Source organism: Hemiscyllium ocellatum, chromosome 19 (assembly GCF_020745735.1).
Source record: "Hemiscyllium ocellatum isolate sHemOce1 chromosome 19, sHemOce1.pat.X.cur, whole genome shotgun sequence".
Classification (NCBI taxonomy): Eukaryota; Metazoa; Chordata; class Chondrichthyes; order Orectolobiformes; family Hemiscylliidae; genus Hemiscyllium; species Hemiscyllium ocellatum.
The window spans coordinates 65108874-65126449 of NC_083419.1; the positions used below are offsets into that span (position 1 = coordinate 65108874).

General features: G+C 43.6%; 1 protein-coding gene across 1 annotated transcript in view; it reads right to left on the reverse strand.

The window, feature by feature from the left end:
• large1 (LARGE xylosyl- and glucuronyltransferase 1) overlaps positions 1–17576 on the reverse strand; it is a 527618-nt gene that overhangs the window by 463465 nt on the left and 46577 nt on the right. Inside the window, exon 2 of the mRNA XM_060840013.1 lies at positions 12474–12605. The gene's annotated coding sequence lies outside the window, so the exon portion shown is untranslated. The remainder of the gene's footprint in view (positions 1–12473; positions 12606–17576) is intronic.

The window sequence follows — 17576 nt, forward strand, 5'->3', positions numbered from 1 at the left end:
CCATCCAAATGCCATTTAAATGGTGTAATTGCAACAGCTTCCACCACTTCCTCTGGTAGCTCATTTCTTAACACGCACCACCCTCTGCATGAAAATGTTACCCCTTAGGACCCTTTTCTGGGAAGCTGGAGCACAGTGGGAATACGTTGCAGGGGACAGGAGTGCTTTTCTTTTTGGGTTCTTGGTTTGTAAGGCCATTTTTGTAGTTTACATTTTGTAAGGCTACATTCTTCAACTTTCAGTTGAGTCCAGGAAGAGTCGGCAGAAGCATACATGGAGGCCTGGGATCAGGAGCTTAGCACTTTAGAGAGCAGGGTTAAGAGCTGCAGTTTCAGGGATCTGCCAATTGGGAAAACAAATCAAATAGTGACACTGGAACGTGGTGGATTGATCCATTTGTGATTTTTTAAAATGGGGGTTTTTTCTTTCATAAGAATGGGTTAACTGAGAAGCCACAGGAATAAGTGAAAATCAGAGCCGATGTAATAAAGGAGTACAAGTATGCAAAGTAAAAGGTAAAGGAAGTACAGTTCCTGTAACAGAAGTTAGTTGTTAATATTCCGCGACCGGAGAACCATGTTTTCGGAGCTGGAGCTGTGGATGGACTCACTGTAGAGCATCCAGGATACTGAGTATGTCATGGATAGCAGTGGTCATGACCCTGGGGAAGAGAAGGCAGCGTAGACGAAGGCAGATAGTGGTAGAATTATAGTAGGAATTGACAGACATCTCAGCAGCCAGAAATTAGGCCTCAGGATAATACGTTTCTCCTTGGCATTTGACTCAGGGACGTCACTGAATGGCTGCAGGGCATTCCAAAGCAGATTGGCAAACAGAGAGAGATCATGGTACATATTGAGACCAACGACATGGGTTGGAAAAGGGATGAGCTCCTCAAAAGCAGAAATAAGGGAGGTAGGAGGTAGATCAAAGAACAAGACCCAAAAGGTGGTAATCTCTGGATTACTTCCAGTGCCCTGTGCGAGTGAGTATAGGAATAGGAGGTTAGTCCAGATGAGCGTATGGCTGGAGAGATGGTGTAGGTTGGGAGGGCTACTTTAGATTGCTGGAAAATTGTGCACTGTTTTTGGGGTCAGTGAGACCTGTACAATACAGACCAATTGCATTGGAAGAGAAAATTTCCCTCACCTGTCCTAAAATAGTAAATCCTAACTTTAAAGCAATGCCCCCTTGCTGTGAGCTGACCCACAGCAGTAAACATCCATACCACATCCACCTGGTCAAAACCTTACAGGATCTTATACAGAAACAGAGTCACAGGGTCCGTTTCCGTGCTGTATGACCATGTGGTCCAACTCATCCATGCTGACCAGACATCTAATCTGACCTAGTCCCATTTGCCAGCATTTGGCCCATATCCCTCTAAACCCTATCTATTCATGTATCCATCCTGATGCCTTTTAAATGCTGTTATTATATCAGTCTCCACCATTTCCCCTGGTAGCTCATTCCATACATGCACCACCCTGTGTGGAAAAAGTTGCCCCTTAGGTCCCTTTCAAATCTTTCTCCTCTCACCTTAAACCTATGCGCTCTAGTTTTGAAACCCCCTCCAGGGAAAACACCCTGTCTAATCACCCTATCCATGCACCTCAGGACTTTATAAACTTCTATAAAAAGGTTATTACGTCAATCAAATTACCATTCGCTCTTTCTAAACTCTCAGGGAAACTAGCCCTGCATGTCTAACCTTACAGTGTCATCATCACAGTTACTATGTACAAAATGCAGTGGTCAATTTACTCTCAGCAAGCTCTCGCAAACAACAAGATGTCGATTGAGGGATAGAGGCTTCCAAGGATAGGGTCTGTGTTGGAGATAAGCCGATCACTTTCTACTTTCCTTCAAAAAAAATAGTAGTATTAAGGAACCTGTAAGTCCAGCTGAGGGGACAGGTACACGTACAGCCTGCATAATGTTTAATCTGAATCAACACCTTTCATTGTGCTGCCCTCCTTCAGTACCACGTTAGGGAGCAGCTGCCAAGAGGGTGGTGTTCAGTTTCTTGTGTGGGACTTGAACCCACAGAGGAAAGAGTGCTACCAACTGAGACATATCTAGAGTTAGAGTGAGATGGTAGATTGTAGGGTTATAAATTTAATTTTAATGGCTCCATAAACTAGTGACACCTCAATGTCAAATGATCTTTCAGCATAAAAACTGTAATTGACATACTTGCCAAGATGTGTCATTTAGGCTCATGAGCCGGCAAAGACCTAACTTAGACCAGTGCACTTTAAACATTACATCGGACGTTCAATTCATCACTTCGAATTATTCCCACTCTTAACACCGAGTTATAAGGCCTGTCACTCATTGATACAGAAGCATAATTTATCTAGGGTTGTACACACAGCTTTTAAAGGCACAAATCAGCAATTGCACTGTGGCTGGTGAGCATTTAACTATTTTTCATTAATTCTCTGGCCGAAGGTGCTCCCAACAGTGCCGTTAGGTTTGGAGATCGGAAAGCTCACAGATGGCAACTCTGGCTCTTTTCCTGTACTAGAACATAGTGGCACTTGAACCCACATCGGAGGAGATGAACATAGAAACCTACGGCTGAATTCCCTGGATACTGTGCAGTTCTCAGAGCACTAGCTGCTACGTGTGCGCAAATGTATTTGCAAGTATCTGAAATATATCTCAGCAATTACAAAATGTCTGCACCCATGCCTACAGCTCAGCTCCTGTTGGCTTAACTAGTCTAGTACCATGAGCATAGATCAGTCACCAGACTCAGACACTGAACAAGTGAACACCCCACACAGTGCAGCATTGAGGAAATTTTGCATCAAAAAAAGGTGCCATTTTCAATTAAGAACAATAAACAGAGAATCTGCCTGGCCACTCAGGTGGAGATATAGGTTTGCATGGCAATATTCCACAGAAGAACTACACCATTACTTCCAGTAACCTGCCAAATATTTCTCAACATTGCAAGGAAAGCATTATCTGATCATTATTACCTTGTTGTTAATGTCATTGTTCTACAGAAATTGGTTTCATCATTACAATAATGGCTGTAATTCATTGCATGGAGAGTACTTTGCTGCAAAATTAGGTCCAGAAGACATTATAAAAATGCAAGTCTTCCTTTCTGATGAAATAGGAGTGCGTGAAGGGCCACATACATTCAGTTAGGATATAGTGTAACCTAAAAAGGAATTGAAGGGCCATTAATCATACTTGTATCTTGAAGGAAACATTTTAAACATTGAGCCTATGAAGTATTGCAGAAAAAATATAGCTTGTTTTCTGATCCAAACAATGCTAACGCAGGGCTAATGATCGTAACAATGCCAGCCACGAGTGAGAACTTCAGGGGCTGGCTTAATAAATTTTGGTAGAGGGATTCATTGGTTATAGAATCAAAAGAGTTGATAAAACTGAGTCTGCAACAAGTTTGCAAGCTGCAAGGTCAGGAAAGTTATTTTTCAGAAGAAAACAAACCTCACAATTCCAAAACACTACAATCATCAGCCATTCTCGAGACTTTACAACCTTGAACTCATTTATGCACAAGGCCTATTTGGCCCATTGTGCCTGCACTGGTTCTCCATAGAGCACTCTCATCAGTCCCATTTCCCCAGTCTATCTGCACAGCCCTGTTACGTTCTCAAGTGTCTACTGAAAGGCACCATTCACAACTCCTCTGGTACAGAAGTAGTCTATATCCAAATGCATCAAGACCTAGACAATTTCCAGGCTCGGGCTGACACTTGTGCCAGACAACTCAAACACACCAGGCAACAGCTACCTCCAACAAGAAAGAATATAACTATCCCTTTTGCCATCACCCCACTAGCAACATCCTGGGCTACTAATGGCCAGAAAGTGAACTGGACTAGCCATAGCAGCTACAAAAAGTCAGTCAGAAAAAAGCTAGCTAGGAATACTGCAGTGAGTAACTCACCTGAATCAGCAAAGCATGTCTACCAGTCACAAGGCACGAGTCAGAAGTGTGATGGATTTCTCCCCACTTGCCTGGATGGGTCCAGCTTCAACACCACTTGAGATGCTCAGAACCATCCAGGACAAAGCAGCCTGTTTGAGTGGCATCACATTCACTCCCTTCATCACTGCTGCTCAATAGCAGCACTGCGTACTATCTACAAGATGCATTGTAGAAATTTGGGGTCAACAGTGCGGTGCTGGAAAAGCACAGCAGGTCAGGCAGCAGAGGAGCAGGAGAATCGATGCTTCGGGCACCACACTCTCGACTCTGATCTCCAGCATCTGCAGTCCTCATTCACCAAGGCTCCTTAAGCTTCCAAAAAACTGCCATCTTAAAAGGGCAAGGGCAGCAGATACATGGGAAGACCACCCCCTGCAAGTTCCCCTCCAAGCCACCCACCAGCTGGATTTGGAAATATAATCACCATTCATTTGTAGTCGCTCAGTAAAAATCCTGGAACACCCTCCCTAGCAGCATGCAGAATGTCCTTCAAACTACATGGACTGCGACGGTTCAAGGCAGCAGCTCATTAGCTTGTTCTCAAGGGAAATAAAGATGGGCAGTAAATGGTGGCCCAGCCAGTAAAACCACAACCCTCAAATAAAATGCTCCATTTGCTTTAAAAACCATTGATCATCTCTGCTGCCACCCCTATCCTGGGCAGCAAGCTCCTGGCTCCCAGTTGCTGCCTAAGACCATTCTTCCTCATTGCACCTGCTCCATTTCTTGCCCAAAAGCTTAAAATTTGCCTCTCCCAGTCCTGGCACCATCCATTAATGGGAACAATTTCGCTTTGTCTAACGTATTGAAAGCTATTGTAAGCTTATCCACCCATACCCAATCTTCCCTTAAATGTAGGGGAAAGTGGGGACGGCAGATGCTGGAGATCAGAGTAGAGTGTATGGTGCTGGAAAAGCATAGCCTGACAGGCAGCATCCGAGGAGTAGGAGAATCCTGACGAAGGACATAGGCCCGAAAAGTCGATTCCACTGTTCCTCGGATGCTGCCTGACCTGCTGTGCTTTTCTAGCACCACACACTCTTCCCTTGATGTATTTTGCTTTCAGGACGCCATCCTTAACTTTTTCCATCTCTCCACCTTGCTAAAATTTTCACTCCATCCTCTTAAATACCCTCAGTTCTTTTTTTTTTTAAGTGGAGCAAGAGAAACGGAGAACAATATCATTGTGGATTAAGTAGGCCTTTATCAAAATGGTCACCATACTGTACTTGCTTCTGTAGTCAATGACTATGAAGCCCACCACCCCTTAATATTACTAACCCTCCTCATGAACTGCCCCCTTCAAAAGATCTACGTAGACAAATTCTAACGTTTCTACACAATCTTTAGAACTGTGCCAAGGCAGACCCAGGTGCAAAAAAAGGTGGCCCTCTGGTATTGGAGCACTCCCTCATCACTGAAGAGTCCGCCAGGATTTTTATGTCCAGGCCTGAATTGGGATTCAAGCTTGTGAGACAAGTGTCTGGAAAGCACTCCCAACTAAGCCACAGAGGTCAATTAGGGACAATACTCCCTCTAAGTTATGCTACAGAAAGTCAATGCACACCTCACAGGTGCGATACGCTCAGCTTAAGTGAAATGTTGCCTAAGGGAAGTGAATTTGAAACTAGGAGCCCTGGTTTACACAAATAGAGAACGTTGAAAGAATGTGGATGCTTTGAAAGAACTTTGAATCAATACACCAGGAGGTCAAATCTATGAAACGTACCTTTGATGTTATGGCATATAAAAGAGCACTATATTCAAGAGATATTTATAGGGCATGGAAAGTGAGACTTATTACTGAGAAACCACACGTAGCACCAGACAGGTGTCAATACACAGTTCATCCATATCCAGCACTGTAAGGTTTGTGCTTGCTTGAAACATGTTGTGACAACCTTTAGGAGGTGTGGGATGGGGGTGGGGGTGTTTAAAGGTTAACAAGAGACTTCCTGGACCCCCAATCCCTCTTCTTCAATGTGGTAGAAATCATGGGTCTGAAATTGCTGCAGTGCATCTTATAGATATGGGACACACTGCAGCTACACTGCACCAATAGCAGAAGGTAGGAATATACCCATGACATTTTCATAAAAAAGGGGTCAAGGCTACATTTCCAGAGGTAGATTTTGACTATTCACAAACCCATTACAGCTTAATGGGTGGAACGTCAAGCAGGGTATGCTGACCCACAAACCCAAATCCCCAGAATACATTCACACTGCAGAAAGGAAATGTTAACGAATAAAATTAACTTATTAAATTATGGATTTGTAATTTGATTTTCTGCAAGTTAATCTGCATAACATGTACTGTACCACAAAGTCTGGTTCTGGAGTCAGATAGCTCAACTTTTTTATAACACTAAACTATTTTTATGGTTACAATATCAGACTTACACAGTCTGATTCCACACTTAACCATGTGACCGTACAACGCATACATATCACTGACTGACTGAGGGCACTACACTGACTCCACTGCAAGAGGAAGCGGGTATTTTTAAATCAAAACATCTTGTGCTGCAACATCATGCACCTATTTTAAAAAAGGTATAGTCCTATCTAGTTTGGAATTCACCAAAGAGCCTTAGGCAGTGCAGACCAAACCCATGACCACCACAATAGGACAGGGAACGCATGGGAACACCACCACCACCTGCAAATTCCCAAATCCCTCGCTATCCTAACTTGGCATTCCCTCATCATCATTGGGTCACAATCCTGGATTTCCCTCCCTAATGGCATCGTGAATCTATCTACGGCACATGGACTACAGCAGTTCAAAAAGGTAGCTCACCCCCACCTTTTCAAGGGTAACTAAAGGTGGGTAATAAACACTGACCCAGCCAGCAACACCTATATACCATGAGCGAATTAAAAATAAACTGATGCCATAATACTGCAGTTTCAGCAATTAAGATTTGCGAGATACAAAACTGACAGTTCCATTTAGAATCAATGAATCCCTACAGTGCAGGAGGCCCTTCTGCCCATAGAGTCACACTGGCCCACTGAAGAACAGCTGACCCAGACACACCACCTACCCCATCCCCTATAGCTAACCCACCCAGACTGCATATCCCTGAATACTGAGTAATTTAGCATAGCCAATCGACCAAACCTGCACATCTTTGAACTGTAGACGCGGGTGAATTTGTAAACTTTGTCGGTGAAATCAAACCCCGATCCCTGGCGCTACAAGGCAGCAGTGTTAACCACAGAGTCACCTTGCCACCCTTTTCTTAATGGAAATCCATAACGGTCATTTAGTACTCAAGTATTTTTCCAAAATGCATGAACAATCAAACCATTTCTTTCTGCGGTTTTGGATTCCATATGGCCTAATTGACTGTCAACAAACAAAACGAATTACAGGTTGAAATAAGTCCAGCCAATTCAAAACAAAACAAAAAATGACAATGCATTCTATTTATCCAATCCTTAACTTTTGATGAGATGTATTCAGCAAACAACCTTTCTCTTTTAAAAACTGCCACTTTAACAAGGTGAAACTATTATAAATTTTGCAGAGTCTGCTGATAGAACTTCTGCAGAATTCGGATTACACGGCTCCCTTGATGGTGGCAGTGAGAGGAAAGATTCTTTGCACCTGGATCATTAAGACCCAGAGAATGAGAAAAGGTGAACGGGTTTACAAGAGTATTTGCAGCCGAGATAGAAGAGAACTAAATCAATGTCAGAGCTAACAAAAAAAAACAATCCCGCTGATCGATTATACCTTAAAAGTGATTTGCAAGGTGTTCTCTAAGCCTATCATTTGGTTCATATTGATACCAAGTACATGGTCAAGAGTGTGGTGCTGGAAAAGCACACTAGGTCAGGCAGCATCTGAGAAGTAGGAGAATCGACGTTTCAGGCATAAGGCCTTCATCACCAAATACTTGGGTTCAACACACATTTGCAGGAAATCTGCCAATGTGTTGTAAGAACAGCAAATCTCCCTGCTGTAGAAAAAATATTGTGAAACTTGAAAGGGTGCAGAAAATATTTACAAGGATGTTGCCAGGGTTGGAGGGCCTGAACAGCAGGGAGGGGCTGAGGCTATTTTCCCTGGATCATTGGAGGCTGAGGGGTGACCTTATAGAAGTTTATAACATTGTGAGGGGCATGGGTAAGATGAATAGACAAGGTCTTTTTCCCAGGGTTGGGAAATCCAAAACTAGAGGGCATAGGTTTAAGGTGAGAGGGGAAAGATTTAAAAAAAGGACCTGAGGGCCAGCATTTTCATACAGTCGAGTGTATGGAATGAGCTGACACAAGTAGTGATGAAAGTGAGACAATTATATTTTAAAAGCATCATGATGGGAATGTGAATAGGAAGGATTGAGGGGAACATGGGCCAAGTGCTGGCAAACAGGGTTAGATTCAATGGAGAATATCTGGTTGACATGGACGTGTTGAATTGAAGGGTCTGCTTCTGTGCTGTACATCTCTATGACTCTAAAGGACCAGGGAAAATGCACCAGAAAAGCTTGAAACCTAGTACACATAGATTTTCTTTGCTGATATTTGGGAACTTTGTTTAAAAATGAATGAATGGTACAGTAGAATAATCTTTCCCCTCAGACCAAAACACCAAGTAGCATAGTGGGGTGGGAAGAGGGGAAATCTTTTTGCGTCATCCTGAGATGGAATATTTGTACACAAGCTTTAGGAACTGGAATAATTCCAAATTCATAGGCCTCACTGTCGCAGTTAGTCTTTACCTGGGAGAGAGGAGGAGCTGCTATAGTCACCTGGATCCTTAGTTTTAATTTTAGGGCTTGTATTGAAATATAAAAGGAGACCGATGTCTTTTGTATCTGCTAGTTTGAGTTCTCATGCGAAACCTCTTCGAGCATTTATCCTAGCGGGGATGGTTCTACACACAAACTTACATTCAGAATGAGACAGCATGTGAAACCTTTTTAATGTCAAAATACGCCACACTTTATCCTTGCCCCTGACTTTCCCATTCAATTTAGTTGAAGAGGAATTCAAACCACTGCTAATGAGTTCAAAAGTGCTCAAATACAGGATGCTTCTTTTTGAAATGCAGTGCTGAAAGGACTTGGGAAGCTTTACTACTGGACAGCCTGTAAGCAGGCAAAGTAGGCAATACAGGAATGGGGTGTTGGGGGCAGCGGGTGTAGGATGGGAAATTTATACTGGGTGAGGGGCATGACAGCATGGAGCATTCTGTGTGGTATGCATGGAAGGAGGGATGGCATCCAGTGTGCGTACATATAACATGCTGTGTGCCTGCTCGTGTACAGGCACAGTAATGAAAAAGCAGCTACTTTAGTAAGTCTCTGATTATTTTCCTTTCATTAGTTGGGTCACTGTCAACTGCTCTTGTAAACAATTCAAAACGACAGAAAATTTGCATTCCTGTGGCATTGGTCATGACCACAGACTGCCACAAAGTGCTTTACAGAAAAGATATAGTTACAGTTGCACAAGGAACATAGCAGCCAACTCTCACACTGCAAACTCCAGTGTAGCAAGATAACAATGTGAGAAAGGACCGTTGGCTGTTGCAATGATGTTAGGAAAGAGGTATGTACTTTCCAGGACATGAGGTAGAATTCTCCTACTCTCAAGTGTTGATGTAAAAAGCGAGTTTTTTTTTGTATGGGTAAAATTGCAGCAATGAGTTTTGCCAACGTCTGGGCAGAATTGCAAAGAAGCCAAATCTGAAAAGGAACACAATTTATACCGCAAAAAAAAAAGGTGTTGATTGGTTGGCAAATGGATTCCAATGGTAGCAACATTGCCATGGAGAGTGCACCAGGAAACAGGTAACTGCCAAGAATTTGTTTAAAATTCCACTAGATCATCAGCTGGATTTGCTGTATGGCTTGTTTGCACATGCTAGAAGCTTCAAATACTCACATGTAGGTTTTGTAAACATGTTCTGACATTACATCTTTTAGAATCAAATAAGAACTGGAGGGAAGTGTCATGCCCTGTTGCATTGCACACTGCAACTTCATGTTGAACTGCCTCATACTGTACTAGTTCAGATGAAAGCCTAGCAGTTACTGTTCCCTAATCCTGTCTGGTCCATGGCAACATCTTTGGTTTGATTTACTGTCATGTGTATTTGTTTCAAATGCACTGGTTAGTGTCACCACCCTCTGTCGTCATTTTAAACCACAGAAAAAAGTCATGAGCAGATTCCATTTGCCAACGAAATTAGCACCTCTTCTCATGCACTATAAATTGTTGCTCCCTTCCAGATTTGGCATTCTTGCAATTGTGTCCTGATGCTCTCAAGACCAAACGCTTCCACAACCTCTTTATTCAGCAATGCTCAAAAGTTTGGCTAACAAAGCGAATGTCTCCCGCTTCTTTGTTTCAAACTGACGGCAATGTGGTATTTTACAGTCGCCTACAGATTGCTGATATGGCCGCAGTTTAACATCTCAGCCAAAACAGTACCCTGAGAAACAGGGGGCTCTGCACTCAGTACTCTAACAGCAGCAGTAATCAAGTTAATGCAGTTAAGTCACAGTTCACAATATTTCCTGATTATATAACATCCACAAGTTTTGGAATTCGGCTCTCTACACAAAGATCGGCATTGTTAATATGTTGGCAATTTTACATTTGGTCAGGAAAATGCCAATGTTGCAGTATACTGGACCAGTTAAGCCAGGGGCATGGCCAGTTCTGGTGTACAAGTCTAATGGGAGCACCATACCACTGGTTGAGGAGAAAAATGTGTTGCTGGAAAAGTGCAGCAGGTCAGGCAGCAAAGGAGCAAGAGAATCGACGTTTCGGGCATAAGCCCTTCTTCAGGCATGAGGAGGGTGTGCCAGGCAGGCTAAGATAAAAGGTAGGGAGGAGGGACTTGGGGGAGGGGTGTTATGAATGCGATAGGTGGTAGAAGGTTAAGGTAAGGGTGATTGGCCAGAGAGGGGGTGGGGGCGGAGAGGTCGGGAAGAAGATTGCAGGTCAAGGAGGAGGTGCTGAGTCCGAGGGTTGGGACTGAGATAAGGTGGGGGGGGGGGGGGGGGGGGGGGGGGGGGGGGGGGGGGGGGGGGGGGGGAATGAGGAAGCTGGAGAAATCTGGGTTCATCCCTTGTGGTTGGAGGCTTCCTAGGCGGAAGATGAGGCACTCTTCCTCCAGGCGTCGTGTTGCCATGCATGTCCTTGGCGGAGTGGGAGGGGGAGTTAAAGTGTTCAGCCACGGGGTGATTGGAAACACATTTTTCAGCTCTGATCTCCAGCATCTGCAGTCCTCACTTTCTCCACTGGTTGAGGAGATGCAGGTACATGGAGGACAATCATTTCAGGATTGTCGGACTGAGAGGTGCTGCTACAGAGAATTCTTGTGGTCTACCCTTTGTCTCGGGAGGGAGGGGGGGGATTCACGCACTCCAGTGACCGCTTGTACGCTATACCTCATTTATTAAGGCATATGGCTCACCACAAAAAGGCAACCACTTCCAGCCACACTTCACCATGACCCAGTGTGCCTTTCTCTTCTATCGGATACAGAATCCCTACTGTTGGGAGCAGGCCATTCAGCCCATCAAGTCCAGACGGATCCTCCAAAGACCATCCCACCAAATCAAAGCTCTTACCCTGTTGCTGTATTTCCCATAGCTGATCCACCTAGCCTGCACATCTTTGGAACACTACAGGACAATTTAGCATGGCCAATCCTCCTAATCCACACACATTTGGACAGTGGAAGGAAACTGAAGCAGCCAGAGGAAACCCGTACAGACACGGGAAGAATGTACAAACTCAATACAGTCAGACAGTCGCCAGAGGTTGGAATCGATCCCCAGGCCCTGGCACTGTGAGGCAGTGCTAACCACTGTGCCACCATGCCAGCCCAAATATGTTAAAAGGTGAAAGGCAACACAAATCTATCATCGAGGTCAGGATAAAATGGCATTTTCACCGGCATCATTTCAAACAGAGCTGTAAACGAGACCTTATAGCCAGTCTGCTTTGACATGTCTGAAGTAAGTATTGCATCATCATCTGGATTTCACCTCTAACACTGGCCAGCTTTCAAAAGCACTTTGGCCATTTCAGCCAGCAGGATGGCTCTTTTGTTCAAAAGGGAGCAGTGCAGATGTGGTGGATGGAGGGGAGAGAGGAGGCCGCCCATCAGGGGAGCTCAATCTGTAGGCATTTCAAACCGTTGCCAAGAAAGCGCTGGAGAAAGGAAGATCGCTTTTCATTCAGAAGCGAAATGCAGATCAGGATTCAGAGACTAAACCACAGAGAGATCTGAAGAAGCGACCTACAAGCTCAGCATCGTGTGTGTCTGGTAATGAAAGCTATATTACAAAACAGCTTGTTATCATATCCAATTTTCCAGCGCAGTTTGCCACGGTAAAAAGTGGATGAAAACATCCATAATGGGTTTACAAAAAAAAACAGCAGGGTAAAAAGATTGTGGACAAAAAAAGACATATCATTTGTAGCTTGGCAGACGTAAACACAGATTAATAACATTATCGTACCTTGGTTTTCTTTTGCAAAGTATATTGTTTCTGAAATGATGGATCATCAGGACCAAGATGGATGATGCGGACGTTGGTTGGATACAAAGGGTCGTTTTACGCTTCAACTTCTCCTAGAGGTAATTCGCCAAGCTGAGAAGGTAGATTCATAATTACTTTGATTAACACGCAATGTAGCCTTTATATTATTAACATATTGATGACCAGTTAGCGTGCCATAAGTCCTGTTCTCATCAGGTTCCAATGCTGACAGACACTAGGTGACCCACTGAAGGCCCAGTTATAATGGAAACCTGCATACTCTGTTGACTTTCACACTTGGCAGTCACAGGATGCATGTACAGCTGACACTTAAAAGGACACAACATTCACAAAAATGACGTGATATATTTATTGCCGTAAGTCCATTTAACCAGGACAACATTCAGACTTGGGCTGATAAGTAACAAATAATATTCACGCCACACAAATTCTAAGCAATGACCATTTCCCAAGGAGAAAATCTAATTTTCCACCAATGATGATCACATGCATTATCATGACTATATCCAATACCATTATATTCCTGAGGATTAGTACTGACCAGGAGCTGGACTGGACTGGACTGGTCATTTCAATACTGTGGCTACAAGACAGGTCAGTGCTTGGGAATTTTACAGCAAGTAACACACCTCCTGACTCCTCAATGCCTGAAAAAGGATTTGCTTCCAGATTTTATCTGATGCAGTAATGCTAATGCTATCCTTCTTAAAATAAGAAACTAGATCCTGATAATTTAGCATTAAAAGATCCAATCAACATTTATTACATCTCACTCAGATACACATTGTTAAATTCACAGACACAGAAGTGTCTGAGCTAGGACAGCAGAAAAGCAGGCTGCTTAATAGGATGCCAATTTAAGACAGCGTCTGAGATCTTTATGCCCTCAGGTCACATGCTGCAACACAGTGATGATATCATGAGCATTTCTCTCAAAAATATATCAATATATTGTGGCTGTTAAAAATCTAATGATATACTGACTGTGAGACATAGCATAAAACCTACCCACCAGCAGCAAGGGGGCAAGTCAGGAGTGTGACTGAATACTCTCCCCTTGCCTGGATAAGTGCAGACCCAACTACACAATGGCCTTGACACCATCCAAGACAAAGCAGCCCATTTCGTTGGCTATTCATTTATAAGCATTAATACTCACTCTTTCCAACACCAGCACATTATGTCAGCAGTGTGGAGCATGCACTGCCAAGTCCCCTTCAGCAAAACATTCCAAACTCATGACCGTTACCATCTAGAAGTAGAAGGACGGCAGTTATGTGGGAACGTCACTGCCTACAAGTTCCCCTCCAAGCCACTCACCATCCTGACTTGGAAATACATCACCATTCCTTCAGTACTGATGAGTCACAGTGCTGGATCTCTCCCCCTCTCAGCGTTGTGGGTCAACCTACAGCACACAGACCACAATAGTACAAAAAAGGTAGCTCATCCATGGTAACTGGGAATGGGCAATAAACGCTGGCCAAGGCCTCATGAAAGAAAATGTTCAAAAATGATTTACTTTGTTTTAAATGTTTCCATTAACATTGCACTTGTTAGAAGGTGTCAATTTGCAAATTTTTAATCTGAAACACTTCAAGGTTTTCAAAAACCAAATGCCCTCTTTCATTTGTCTAATTGAATTTCAGCAACAGCACTGCGGCTCTCAAAATACTGCAACTCTGACTAAATTTTAAACGGTTATTCTTGTTATTAAGGTTAGTGACCCTGAAGTATTCTAATCTTAAGTCTCACTTGAAGCTTATTAATTGCACACTCCAACTCTCACAGTCACACTCTCAGTTAATCATTTATATCTATCCATGTTTACTTGATTTGGTGATAATGGCTTCCCACTGAATGGGCAGATTCGATGATCAGTTACTAACAACAGTCAATGCACATCAGTTAGTAGCATTATCGCATATTTCAATATTTGAAGTGCGAAATGTCATAACTTAGCCTATTTACCTCTTAATCCACTGTCTGGTCACAAACATGTTTCTTGGTATTTTCACAATTTGATCTTCTATACTATATCATTGCACACTTTCCCAAGCCCCCACCACTTTCATATAAACCAACCTACCAACCCCATCACTGAAAGGAGAGAGTTTACAGCGTACACTGTTGCAATATAAGCTCATCTATAAAAGAGCTTCAAACAACTCAGCCAAACACATTCTCAACATAAGCAGCAAAGCCAACCCCCTTCATGGGAAACTTTCTCAGGCAAATCTGACTCCAGAGCTGGACAGCTAACAGATAAATGGCTCTTCCAGAAACATCCCTGTCTAACGTACAAAAGCTTCTGCTAGACTCCAAGCTGGAAAGATTGTCCTGTTGACATCCAGGAGAAAAACAAGTCTGTAAAATACCCTTCCTAGTGGGTGTTGATACTCTCTCAAGTTTAGGGCTAGACATGATGAGCTGAAGGGTCTCTTTCCATCCTGCAAACACTAGCTGGCTCCAAAATTACTCCCCTCGATTACTCTGTATTCCTGCTGAATGGGAAAAAGATTTTGAACATTGTAATCTTGAACATTGTGACAATATTAACAGTTTCAGCACACAGAGTCTTAGGAACAGTGAGAAACAGTTTAGTTAGAAAATCAAGGACTCCAATCCCACTCCATAGCATCATGTTCTTTTTAAACGTTCTTCCTTGGAATGCTGGCGTCACTAAATGGATCTCACTGCCCATTCTTAGTTGTCCTCACTGAAATCATTTTATCCTTAACCCTGGTTCCGGGCATGCTTCTCTCTGAAGTGGATGAAGTGACCACAATCAGTGTGCAACCTGAATCACATGTGGGCCCAGACAAGGCTTTGTTCTAGAAAAGTCCCCACTAAGCCACTTGGGTTTTGAGTGCCATTCCGACAGCATGGACTGGTTGGACCGAAGGGCCTGTTTCCACGTTGTACAGCATAAAGTTTTGAAGAAAAGCAGGTTAGTTATCCCCAGAGTCCCAACTATGGTGAGTGGCACGGTGGCACAGTGGTTAGCATTGCTGCCTCACAGCACCAGACACCCAGGTTCAATTCCTGCCTCAGGCGACTGACTGTGTGGAGTTTGCACATTCTCCCCGTGTCTGCGTGGGTTTCCTCCGGGTACTCCGGTTTCCTCCCACAGTCCAAAGATGTGCAGGTTAGGTGAATTGGCCATGCTAAATTGCCCGTAGTGTTAGGTAAGGGGGAAATGTAGGGGTATGGATGGGTTGCGCTTCGGTGGGTTGGTGTGGACTTGTTGGGCCAAAGGGCCTGTTTCCACACTGTAAGTAATCTAATCTAATCTATAACTTGTCTGTCAAATCGATGTCTCATGAGTAGATCCTCAGGTCATCAGCACATGGCTCTTTACAGCAAACTCCCATAACCAAACTGTCTGCCCCATTTCCGACATCAGAGGAATGTTTCATTGGCTGCAAGACATCTACGCGTTTGTGAAAAACACTTTAACAGTTTTTTTTTTGATTTCTCAAACTGCTTTAGATGGATTTGTGAATTATTGCCCAGTAGCTCATGCATTTACAAATTACTTAAAAAATGGGCACACTGTGAAATCTGACTTAACAGGGAAAGATAAATTTGCTTTGCTCTCTGTCCCAATTATGTACATACATGCTGCCACCTCTCTCTCAGCCTCTCAAGTGTCTGTGTTGACTGATCTCAGGTGTCTGTGTCGTTTGTTAAGAAGCCTCCCTACAAAGCCGAAAACAGATCAAAAGGAGTTTGTCAGCAGTAAGATGCCAGCTGTCTCCTGATGAAGCAGGCCATTGTTTAGAAAATGTACAAGACAACTGCATTTCAATCAATTTTGTCTCCAAATGGATGATCAAAACAAAAAAGCAACATTGGGTGATTTACTGCACTCCGTCCATAAATATGGACAGAGTAACTTTCTTACAGAGTGACCTTGACTGGGTCTGAACAGTGATGGTGACGTCCTCTTCCACTTTTGTAGACCCACTATTTCCTACAGCAGCCAACACATGGTCAAAAAGAATGACACAATGGTGCCTGATGCATGTCATCAGCAATGCTTCGACGTGAATCTGTCAGAGGCTCCGGATCATTGGGCAAGTGGTAAGTTTTTGTAAAATGTAACTTACACTTAAATATTGGAATTCACAGCTTTGATTAATCCAGGCTGTGGTAGAATCATAAAGTAAAACTACAGAATCCCTATGGTGCAGATAGAGGCCATTCAGCCCATTGAATCTGCATTGACCACCAAAGAACAGCAATACCTCTGACCTTCCCCCTGTAATCCTGCATTTCCCATGGCTCATCCACCCAGCCTGCATATTCCAAGACACTGATCAACTTAGCATGGCCAAATCACCTAACTGGCACATCTTTGGATTGAGGGGGGAAACTGGAGAATCTGGAGGAAACCCACGCAGATATGGCGAGAATGTGCGGAGTTTGCAGTCACCAGAGGCTGGAATCAAACCCAGGTCCTTGCACTGTGAGCCAGCACTGGTAACCACTGAGCCACCATGCTACCTATGGTGTCAGCAAACTGACTTACTCTTAAAGCCAGAAGGACATGGGTACACATCCACTGTGTGGACTCAAGCAGAGAATTACAGTAACCATCCCACAGCCCTGAGGTAATGCCACAGACAGAGATGCCTTCACTTTAAGGCAGTCAGCTTTCTGACATTGTGCTATTAAAGAATAGCTGCAGGGTTCTCGGAGACAAGGAAGGTATTTACTTTCGGAAATTTGAATTTTATTTAATGCCTTCGTCTGCCACAAAGCTGCAAACAGAGTAAGATTTTTTGACATGGATTTTTTAAATTTACTCATGGGACACTGGCATCACTGGCTGGCACAGCATTTATTGCCTGCCCCTAGGTGCCTTTAAGAAGGTGGGAGTGAGCTGCCTTCTTGAATCGCTGAACTTCCTGCACTGTAGGTAGATCCACAATGCCATTAGGGAAGAAATCCTAGCGACAAAGGAAGGGCAATATATTTCCAAAAGCACAGAAACAGACCCTGCGGTCCAACTCGTCCATGCCAACCAGACAACTCAATCTGATCTAGTCCCACTCG